We start from the raw sequence: 10,332 nt of genomic DNA, 5'->3' as shown, positions 1-10,332 counted from the left end.
TTAAAACCTTTACTCCAGGTTGCCAAAACGGTAGTTTCTTCACTCAGCTGAGACGGAATACCTCACTTTTTTGAAAAATATTTTCGTGTGTTTTTTTTTGAAAAGGCCAAGGTCTGAAAAATAAGTGGCCTAAAACCGGTGAGGAAACTAGATTTGGGGGTACCCTAGGTTGATTTCTATTATGGTTCAGCCCCCCCCCCAGTCTGGAAGAAGTTCCCGCGCCACTGATTGCATCAACAACAAGGACGAGAAGAACAGAGCCACGAAACGGTCCTGCACCTCGACTCGCATAGGTATAGTTATTTGAATCAGCAACCGATCAGGGATAACCCATGACTGAAGGAACTTGGAAGCCAGGGCCCCTTTACGACCAGACTCATACACAACGATACAGTTCACTGGAGAGCCTTCGTACCGCTTCCTTGCTGGCTTCCTGAAGAGATAAACCACTCTGCCAAAACTCACCATGTGGGCCCGGTGTGCAATACGCCGCTTCACGCCGTCGAGCAGCTCACTGCAGCTCACTGCATTCAGGCTCAGCCGGGAAGACTCAGCGGGTCTGCCGGTAAAATGACGGCATCTTGTCTTACTCACTCGTCAACTGCCCCAATAGTCATAAAGCATTCCCTGACAGACATTGGGAGCATGGGACCACCGATATCGCAGCGTTCTTTAAATATGACAGCGGATTTAGATAGGCTGACATATTTGTGGCCGTTTGAGATGGTGGTCGACTCTGCTCCGGTGGATTTAGCGGACAGACCATGTCGATGTAAAACATGTGTGTGGTTTGGCTGGCATGGCCCTTGTCACTTCTGGTTACACAGCTGAATAAACAGGAGAAGAGAGAGAGGGAGAGAGAGAGAGAGAGAGAGAGAGAGAGAGGGGGGGAAGAAAGAGGAGGATAGTCTTGGAAGTCTCATGATTTGCAACGGAAGAAAACCAGAGATGCGGGCACATTTGCCCTACGAGTCTCGTAACCCTTGATTAAAAAAAATAAAAAATAAAAAATTATAGTTTCTGATATGGTGTGTCGTGTGAGATTCGTTTGGTTTTATTTAGCGACGGATAATATTGCATTTATTCATGCTGAAATGGTGCAACACATGGCACTGGCCTCAGCTCATGTACGGCGCCGTAATAAAATTAGTCTGCGTTTTGTTCGCACTGTCCGCAGGAACTGGCCGTCGTCAATGGAGCTCTGGTACACGGTGATTTCGTGATCTCGTGTGGCGGTGACCCGCTGAAGGGACAGTTTTTGCGGGTCCACCTATCGTGCTTCAGCGGGGCTTTGTCTGGGTACCCCACCAAACGCACTAGGGGTTAATGGGCTTTGAGTGTCATGAGCAGGACTGGTTATGGGAGCCCATCCCAGCGTGGAGGTCGAGCTTCGGACAGGACGCCATATGGGCTCTGGGTAGAAATGTGTGGTTGGGGGGTGGGGTGGGGGGGGGGGGGGGGGTGGTCGAATGTTGTGCTGTTCGAGTTGTGCTTTTGTACAGCTACAGCCGATGTTCAGCCAATTGGAAGAGACATTGGACGGAGCATTGGACTGGTTTTCGACCAGGGGACGGTCACGCAGGCATCATTGGTCAGCGTTTCCATAGGTAAGTGAAATGAAAATAAGATACATTCTATAACTACCTAGGCCTACACCACACTTCGTATGCTCATTTTTGTCATATGTTTGCTGCTGTCATTTTACATACTCGTAGTTCTTAGATAACCTGGCTTATAGCTGACTTGCTGCGGCCATGACGAAACTGATCTTATTGCTGACATACCATATGTCCATATGTATGTCAGTATTTGTAGCATACTGCATAGATTACCACATAGATGTTTGGTGCGATTCCATGTAGCCAAATTCGCATGAATGATGAAGTGGATATACAGAAATTCAATTTCATTCAGCGTTTTTCGTTTTATCAATATTGGACGGATACATCGGCAAGGGTTTCGTATTCCTTGAAATATTTAACCCTATTCCTGGCGGGGGGGCCTCAGGAGCCCCCCCTGAGGTTTTTTGGTTATTTCTCCCAAACGCGTTGAGCTAGGAAGCTCAAATTTTCTGACTTTTCCTAAAAGGCTTCTACGCAACATGTCTGAAAATTTTGAGTTGATCTGACCTCAGGTCAGGTCACCAGAGGCGGTTTGGTGACCCTACCTCAGAAAAGTTTGCAATCACGCCAGAGCTAGAGTTTTTGACCGATCAATTTCTTCTCTTCAGGCTTTAGTAAGGGTACCAGTATGTGCAATTTGTATATCTCGGAATTTTGATATCGGTGACCTAAGGTCAGGTCAGTTTCGCGACCTCCCCATTATAAGTCAATGGAGGAAAAATCAACTCCCTGTTTTTACCACTAAAACGGGTCGGAATGGCCCCATATACCATACATGACTTCATATACGATCAACCTTCACTACCTTGAGGTCTGTTTTGCTGTTGGGCAGCTGTGAGGTCATGTGACGTCATCAAAGGTCACCAAAGGTTTTTGGCCAATTACTCCGTACAGGAACAAGATACAGACGCGTGGATGGTCTCATTGTGTTCAGCTCGTCAAGACGCATCGAATGATATACATGATGACCTCGAGGTCACGTGACCTGAGGTCAACCTTTGACCTTGACCTTGCGAGGTCAACATATATATCATTCAATGCGGATTGACGAGAGGATCACGATGATGCCCTTAGTTTGTTCCTATCTTGACTAATTCGAAAGTTATTCGAGAAAAACTCTCTCCATATCTAGCGCCGCCATTTTGACTTTTTCGACCCCTGTGACGTCATCTTTGACCTGACCTGAAAATGACCTTAGTAAAAATTGTAGATCTTGACCGTGCGTATCCGATGCCGTTTACCGTTTGTCGCTATCTTGCTTCGTTCTCGAGATCTCAGGGGGGGGCCGAATCGGCCCCCCCCCCCCGCCAGTTTCTTGTCCCGGCGGAGCCCGCCAGGAATAGGGTTAATAACTTCCGGCAGATTTAGGGGTTCGGTTATTGGATGTCATAAAATGTGATCCAGACGAGCCATTCTAAACCTTTTTACGGTGACTGAAGTATGTCATTGCGCGTCCACTTTTGATGTATTTTATCGTTTGAATTTTTAAATATCACATGCATTTTCAACTCCATTGAATTGCCGTCCTTTGCCACATGCCAGATGTAGCTCGCAATTGGTATACTAATTTCTGCTTTTGTATAACTAATTTATGCCTTTTCACACTATAACAGTTAATTGCTAATGAACAAGCCAGTTTTTTGTGTTGCAACATGGCTCTTCAGATCTAAATGCCCTACTGGTTTCTTGCTGGTTTCTTTTTAATGTCGAAAACCCTCGAAAAAAACGTGTGCGCCGTTCTTGAACACAAAGTTGGTGTTTCATGTCAACTGGTGACCTCTGATATCCAAAACACAAATATCATGAACTGACTTTTACTAAATTATATATAAAAAGAAAATGCAAAACAGCTTCATAACGGCTACCTTTCCATGGCACAAGCTGTGCTTGTCGTGCTTGCAATGTTTTGCAATGTGCTTTTCGCATTTAACCTTGCATTTAGCCATGTCCAATAGATTACCTTTGCATGAATAGGTCATCATGAAACTATGAAACATGCACGTGAAACAATATCGCTCTTGTACGCGGGACCTCTAAAAATGCATGGATTTAGCTATATTTGGTTGAATGGTGCCTGCTGAATCTTGATGACTGTGGTAGCATATGTGTGAGCTGTATTAATTGCCGTCTACTCATTTTTCATTACTTGATTATTGGTTATATGGTCTCTGCCGGTGCCCGCATAGGTGGCTGTCGGCTGACCTTAGGCCATCCCTCGCCGTGAACGATAGCCTACCGATCCTGGTTTTGGCAGAACTGCGGGATTCTAACCTCGTTACTGGTGCGCAGAGCTCAACTCTGACCTGTATTATTCAAGGGTTCGCCCGCAGAGGCGCCTCGCCGAGACAGCGCCACCCATCACCCGACCGTGCTCTATACGCCGAGAGTGGGAGGCGCCCGCCCGAAACTCTGCGATACCATCAATTTAGCGGACATCACTGAAGAACGGCCGGCCGCTCACCAGACTTGAAGCGAAATCAGAAAACACGCAGAATGGAAAAATTGTTTTCAACTAATCAGGTCCTCGTATGCGCAGTCAGAGTCACAGTCGGAGACGGAGTCGGAGTTGGTCGAGTCAACACTTCTTCCGGAGTCGGAGCTAAAGTCAGTCGGCTTCGAATAAGGTTTTTGAAGCTTGAGTTGGAATCGGAGTACGGAATCACAAAAAAAAAATCAACTCGACAGCCTTGCTTCGAATCAATTGAACCTCACGAGCTATCGGTTCATTGCATATAGGGAAGATGCCTAATAGCCGTTTTCACGACGGGCTATCTGGCGAATGCACCTGATTTGACCAAATATGTACCAAATCTCCTTTACAGCAAATATCTTTAAATTATGAAATCATTTCAGTGTTTTAGTATATGATGATAGCCGTTTTCACGACGGCCATCTGGTACACATTTGGTGCACATCTGGTACAGATTAGGTGCAGATTTGGTCAAATCAGGTGCAGATTTGGTCAAATCAGGTTCAGTGTGTCTCTTAGCAGCTATCAGCTAGGGTTGCACTTATTGCTTATATGCCTGCTTTGTCATATTATCAGAGAGCATCACCGATTAAAACACTGAGATAAATCCATAAAATGAAGATATTTGCTGTAAAAGAAATCAGGTGCAGATTTGGTCAAATCAGGTGCATTCGCCGGATAGCCCGTCGTGAAAACGGCTAATGTCTATTTAGTGTGATAAAGAAGGTATATAAGCAATTAGCGCAACCCTAGCTAATAGCTACGAAGAAACATACTGAACCTAATTTGACCAAATCTGCACCAAATCTGACCAAATGTTTACCAAATGTGTACCAGGTGGCCGTCGTGAAAACGGCTGTAAATACCTATGTTCCAACGGGGGAAGGGGTACAGAGGTACAGTCTGTCTTAAAAGTACCGCGCAAAGTGACGGTGGATCCATCAACCCTGACCGAGGAAGGGCCTGCGTTAATTTGAAAGTCACCGAATCAATTGACCTGGGGAATGGACGAGGATATCCATTGTTTCGGTGACTCAAATCCAGCAGTCCTTCCTCGGTCAGGCTTGATGGATCCACTGTTACTTTGCGCGGTACTTTTAACCCTATTCCTGGCGGGGGGGGGGCCTCAGGAGCCCCCCCCCCCTGAGGTTTTTTGGTTATTTCTCCCAAACGCGTTGAGCTAGGAAGCTCAAATTTTCTGACTTTTCCTAAAAGGCTTCTACGCAACATGTTTGAAAATTTTGAGTTGATCTGACCTCAGGTAAGGTCACCAGAGGCGGTTTGGTGACCCTACCTCAGAAAAGTTTGCAATCACGCCAGAGCTAGAGTTTTTGACCGATCAATTTCTTCTCTTCAGGCTTTAGTTAGGGTACCAGTATGTGCAATTTGTATGTCTCGGAATTTTGATATCGGTGACCTAAGGTCAGGTCAGTTTCGCGACCTCCCCATTATAAGTCAATGGGGGAAAAATCAACTCCCTGTTTTTACCACTAAAACGGGTCGGAATGGCCCCATATACCATACATGACTTCATATACGATCAACCTTCACTACCTTGAGGTCTGTTTTGCTGTTGGGCAGCTGTGAGGTCATGTGACGTCATCAAAGGTCACCAAAGGTTTTTGGCCAATAACTCCGTACAGGAACAAGATACAGACGCGTGGATGGTCTCATTGTGTTCAGCTCGTCAAGACGCATTGAATGATATACATGATGACCTCGAGGTCACGTGACCTGAGGTCAACCTTTGACCTTGACCTTGCGAGGTCAACATATATATCATTCGATGCGGATTGACGAGAGGATCACGATGATGCCCTTAGTTTGTTCCTATCTTGACTAATTCGAAAGTTATTCGAGAAAAACTCTCTCCATATCTAGCGCCGCCATTTTGACTTTTTCGACCCCTGTGACGTCATCTTTGACCTGACCTGAAAATGACCTTAGTAAAAATTGTAGATCTTGACCGTGCGTATCCGATGCCGTTTACCGTTTGTCGCTATCTTGCTTCGTTCTCGAGATCTCAGGGGGGGGCCGAATCGGCCCCCCCCCCCGCCAGTTTCTTGTCCCGGCGGAGCCCGCCAGGAATAGGGTTAAGACAGACTGTACAACGGGGAACAGCCACCTCGGAGTTGTGCAATTTCGCCAATGGGTGAGGTTGGGCCTACCGACAGAGAGGGATCGTGTGCGCCGTTACGAGATGCAGTATCTGGTAGACTGGCCTAAGTGTCTAGGTGAACTATAAACTCTGAACAAAAGACCCAAGGATCGGGATCTCGTTTTCGGCAATTAGTCTGAAAAAGTATAAAAACGACGAATTTGGTACCATTGCGTTTGAGAAACCCATCAAGAGTCGAATAATTGGCACTTTTGCCTGTAGGTTATACCTCTAGGTTTGTACGATTCTTTGTGAAATGTCCCCTAGATATCAGTTGATCAAGTTCAAGTTAAATTAAATCACATCATGGTGGCATTGCAGATAAAGGAGCATGTTATCAAGCTGTATTGAGTTCGGTTGGATATTTTTTCCGATACTTCTAGCGGCTAAATTGTCCCAAATACATTTCCCAATAACCAATGTCCCAACTCTGTGTCTCTCGTCTATACGTTATGATGAAGGCAAGAGGATATGGGCCTCAAAGGGCATCATCCGCCAGCTGCGCCATCTACCCAAAGGCCTGCCGCGCCACCTTCTGTCAGTCGGGCGGAGCGCCTATGCTTGCGGCACGGAGCATTGCCATGCTTTACCTACAGAACGTATACGCCCAACTACTGTTGCGTGATGATGATGACAGATACGACACATGAGAAGAAAATCGCAAGGAGAGGAGTGGCTTCCTTCGTTTTCTAAAGACAACGCAAGCGATGACGGTCAGAATATTAGTCCCACGGCCACGGGGGATGGGGCACGGAGCCGGAGGGAGACGGTCTCTTCTCTCATCCAATGCTGCGGTGATCCTTCATCCTAAAGAGCCTAGAGGAAACGTTCAATGTTGAGGGAATGTTGAGCCTGATGCTCTGCCTATTTTTATGAGCGGCCTCAACACACCTAAACTGTCACTCTCTAAAGCTTGGTCGGTTCAACTATCTCAGAGAAATTTTCCAAAGGAGGTATTGATTCAGTCTTACTTAGGTATACCATATGACCGCACATGTAAATGACCGTACGGCGTACATGTAAAATGAGTTTGACAGTTGTCAGTTGTCAGTTGTCAGTTGTATAGCCGCGATCTTTAACCCTCGCCGGCCGAGGGGGGGGGGGGGTGCCGCCTCCCATAGGATTTTTTCGCGATAGCTCCGAACACGCTGCCGATAGAGAGCTGAAACTTGACATACCTGACCTTTGATTCAAGACGAATCTTTTGACACCAACCGCATTTTTGGGTCAGGTCAGATCACTGACCTATGACGTCATAAGTGAACCTCTGCACGGTCTTCAGATGTCGCAACTTCGCAACGCCCTCACTGCCAGGGGAGATGTCACAGGGAAATGAAACTTGCATGATCTAGTATCCATTAAGAGTCTCACAACTTGTATATCTCGGATTTTTCCTAAAGGTCATATGATGTCAGGTCATTTTCGTGACCTCACCATATAAGTCAATGGGGAAAAATTCAAACTGCTATTCTGGCGCCGGGAACGATCTACAACTATCTCAAGCACACATAATCGTGATTTGATGCACTACTTGCAAGGTTAGATGCGTCACTTTTGCAATGTTGACCTTGCGTGACGTCATTTATGACGTCATCAAGGTCATATTAGTTTTTCGTCAATAACTCTTGATCAAATTGAGCTAGCGAGCCGGGAAAACCACCAATGGACTCAGGAAGACCTGCCGAATCGAATGATATGCGACATGACCTCTTTCGACCAACTTCGTGACCTCATGGGGGTGCTGACCTGACGTCTTGACCTGAGGTCAACACCCTAAGTTGACCTGACCCGAACAAAAAGTAGGTATATCATTCGACGCGCCTGAGCGAGGCGAACACGATGCTGCCAAAATCGCGGCTCTGCGACCGTTTTTTGCGAAGTTATTCACCAAAAACTGAACCGTACCTTGGGTCACTTGACCTGACCTCAGAGGTCACCGGTTGACCTAGGACCTTAAAATCGAGTACCAATCTCTGCGTCTTGTAACGTCGCACACGCTCGTTTTTTCCGCGACGCGCTAGCTCCACCAGGGGCGAAACGGCGAGGGGGGCTCGTACCCGCCCGCCCCCCCCCCCCTCGGCCGGCGCGTATGTAGAAAACCAATAGGTCCGGCGAGGGTTAACCCGGTTAACCCGCGCATGACTGGGGTATTCTCGAAAACGCGAGTGAATGGGGGGCTCTCCAGAGCCCCCCCCCCCTCCTATCTCCGAAACTACTGCGCCGATCGTCAATATTCCAACGGCGTCTGATTGTCCTGGGAAAACTGTTGAGCAAAACCTATTTTCATTGACCTCGAGGTCACCGATGACGTCACAGGTCAGGTCAAAGCAAAAGTTATCGTCATTTCTGCTTGTTCACAATTTAGGCTCAGGCCGCCGGCTGACAAGTCCGATCAGGCTCATTTTTGGCTTACGCACTCCTTGACATATGCCTTAGATACCCTGAGCGTACATACTTTTGCTTCGAACTTTTCAGGTCAAGGCCAGGTCATCTTAGGTCACGAAAATTGTATACCATGCATCGGTCACGTGACGCATGTTTTATGGTCCATTTTGCTCGTATATTTCGACAATAATGTCGTCTGTGTCATTTGAGGTCATTTTCAGCTGAATGAAAACAATAAAAAAGCCAGCCTACAGCTGGCGCAAACCGACCACTTCGATCGTAATAAAATCACCCACTTCTAAGGGATGCAGATTCTTAGGGTGTAAAATACGCACGGATAATACTGCACTATGCTTCCTGAAATCGGCTGCTGATGGAGGCCTCCGCTAACTTTGCCATTGCAGGGCGGTGAAATATTTGGCCACATCCGATCAGGTATTTCAAAAAGTAGTAAAGTTAAGAAGACGCGGGAAAAAAACTGGATAGCTCGCTACAAGATCTTTCAGAATTGTCAAGGTCTTTTTTCATCAGGTCCCTTCTAAGTTCACTAGAGGTCAACAAAAGCAAAATCATAACGAAAGAGTTGCCGAATATTTTGACAATTTTCACGAATTAGCGTATCCCTAATTCGTGAATTGAAAGAGCGCGAAAGTCGAGGAAAAGTGCATTCGACAGCTCTTTCAAAGCTTTTTCGCTAGTTCGTCCTCAGATTTGGCTTCAGGTCGATGGTTTGGTCATTGGTGCACAGAAGGCAAAAACAACCAACATAGATGAATCATGCCGAAACAATTGTTCCCAACTATTGTTTTCCGATGACTTTGGCGCCAACAATTGAACGACATTTCTTTTGCCACCATGGTGTTACTATCGTCGACATGTATTGAACAAGTTATAATTACCTTGACCTGAAAAGATCAGCTTCAAAATTTCATCCCAGGTCAAGACCCGACCGGGAATGGTGGTTTTGTATATGATTTATGAATCGATCTATGTTGACGTCCTGAACACATTCCAGGTAATTTCACCGCTCTACCATGTTTCCAATAAAAGTTTTTTGTCGAAAAACTGCCCTAACATGGCCCTTCGTGAATATTTTGTGGTTTTGACGGGTTTGTTCAAGGCATGAGGCATTTGTGCCTAAATTTCCTCATTGCCTTACAATAATGAAGTCACAAATCTGACCTTAACCCATGTCAGAGATATCAAAAACCCAAGATATACGAATTGTATGTATTGATAAAATTCACAGAGCTCCAATCTTCCAGACGATAACCTGCAGGATTGACAGGGTCGTTAAGTTACTAAGTGACAGACTTTCGGAGAGGGACGGACCGTGTCCGGCGTAAAGGTGACTTTTTTTTAGATAAAAGTCGTCTATTTTTTATCGTTTCGTCGTCGTAAAAATCCTTTTTCCCTTTTTCGTCCCTTTTCGTCATTATAAAAGCAGTAACAGCGTTTCCCCTGTCGACTTATAATAGTGGGTTTACGTGGCCTTAGGTGACCCATATATTGAAATGAATACGAGACTCATAAGCACCTTGGTTTTTAGCAAACCTTCAGAAGCTTTCGACATCATAAGTCTACTTTGCATCATAAGTAAGCTAATGAACTGAGCATATTTGAGGAAAATGAAATAAATAACAGTTAAAAGAGGCGTTGCATGCAATTTAACGACCATTATTTTGTCGGTGCACATC

Source organism: Amphibalanus amphitrite, unplaced genomic scaffold, assembly GCF_019059575.1.
Source record: "Amphibalanus amphitrite isolate SeventyFive unplaced genomic scaffold, NRLGWU_Aamphi_draft 000867F_arrow, whole genome shotgun sequence".
Classification (NCBI taxonomy): domain Eukaryota; kingdom Metazoa; phylum Arthropoda; class Thecostraca; order Balanomorpha; family Balanidae; genus Amphibalanus; species Amphibalanus amphitrite.
Note: the sequence above shows the minus strand (reverse complement) of the source record.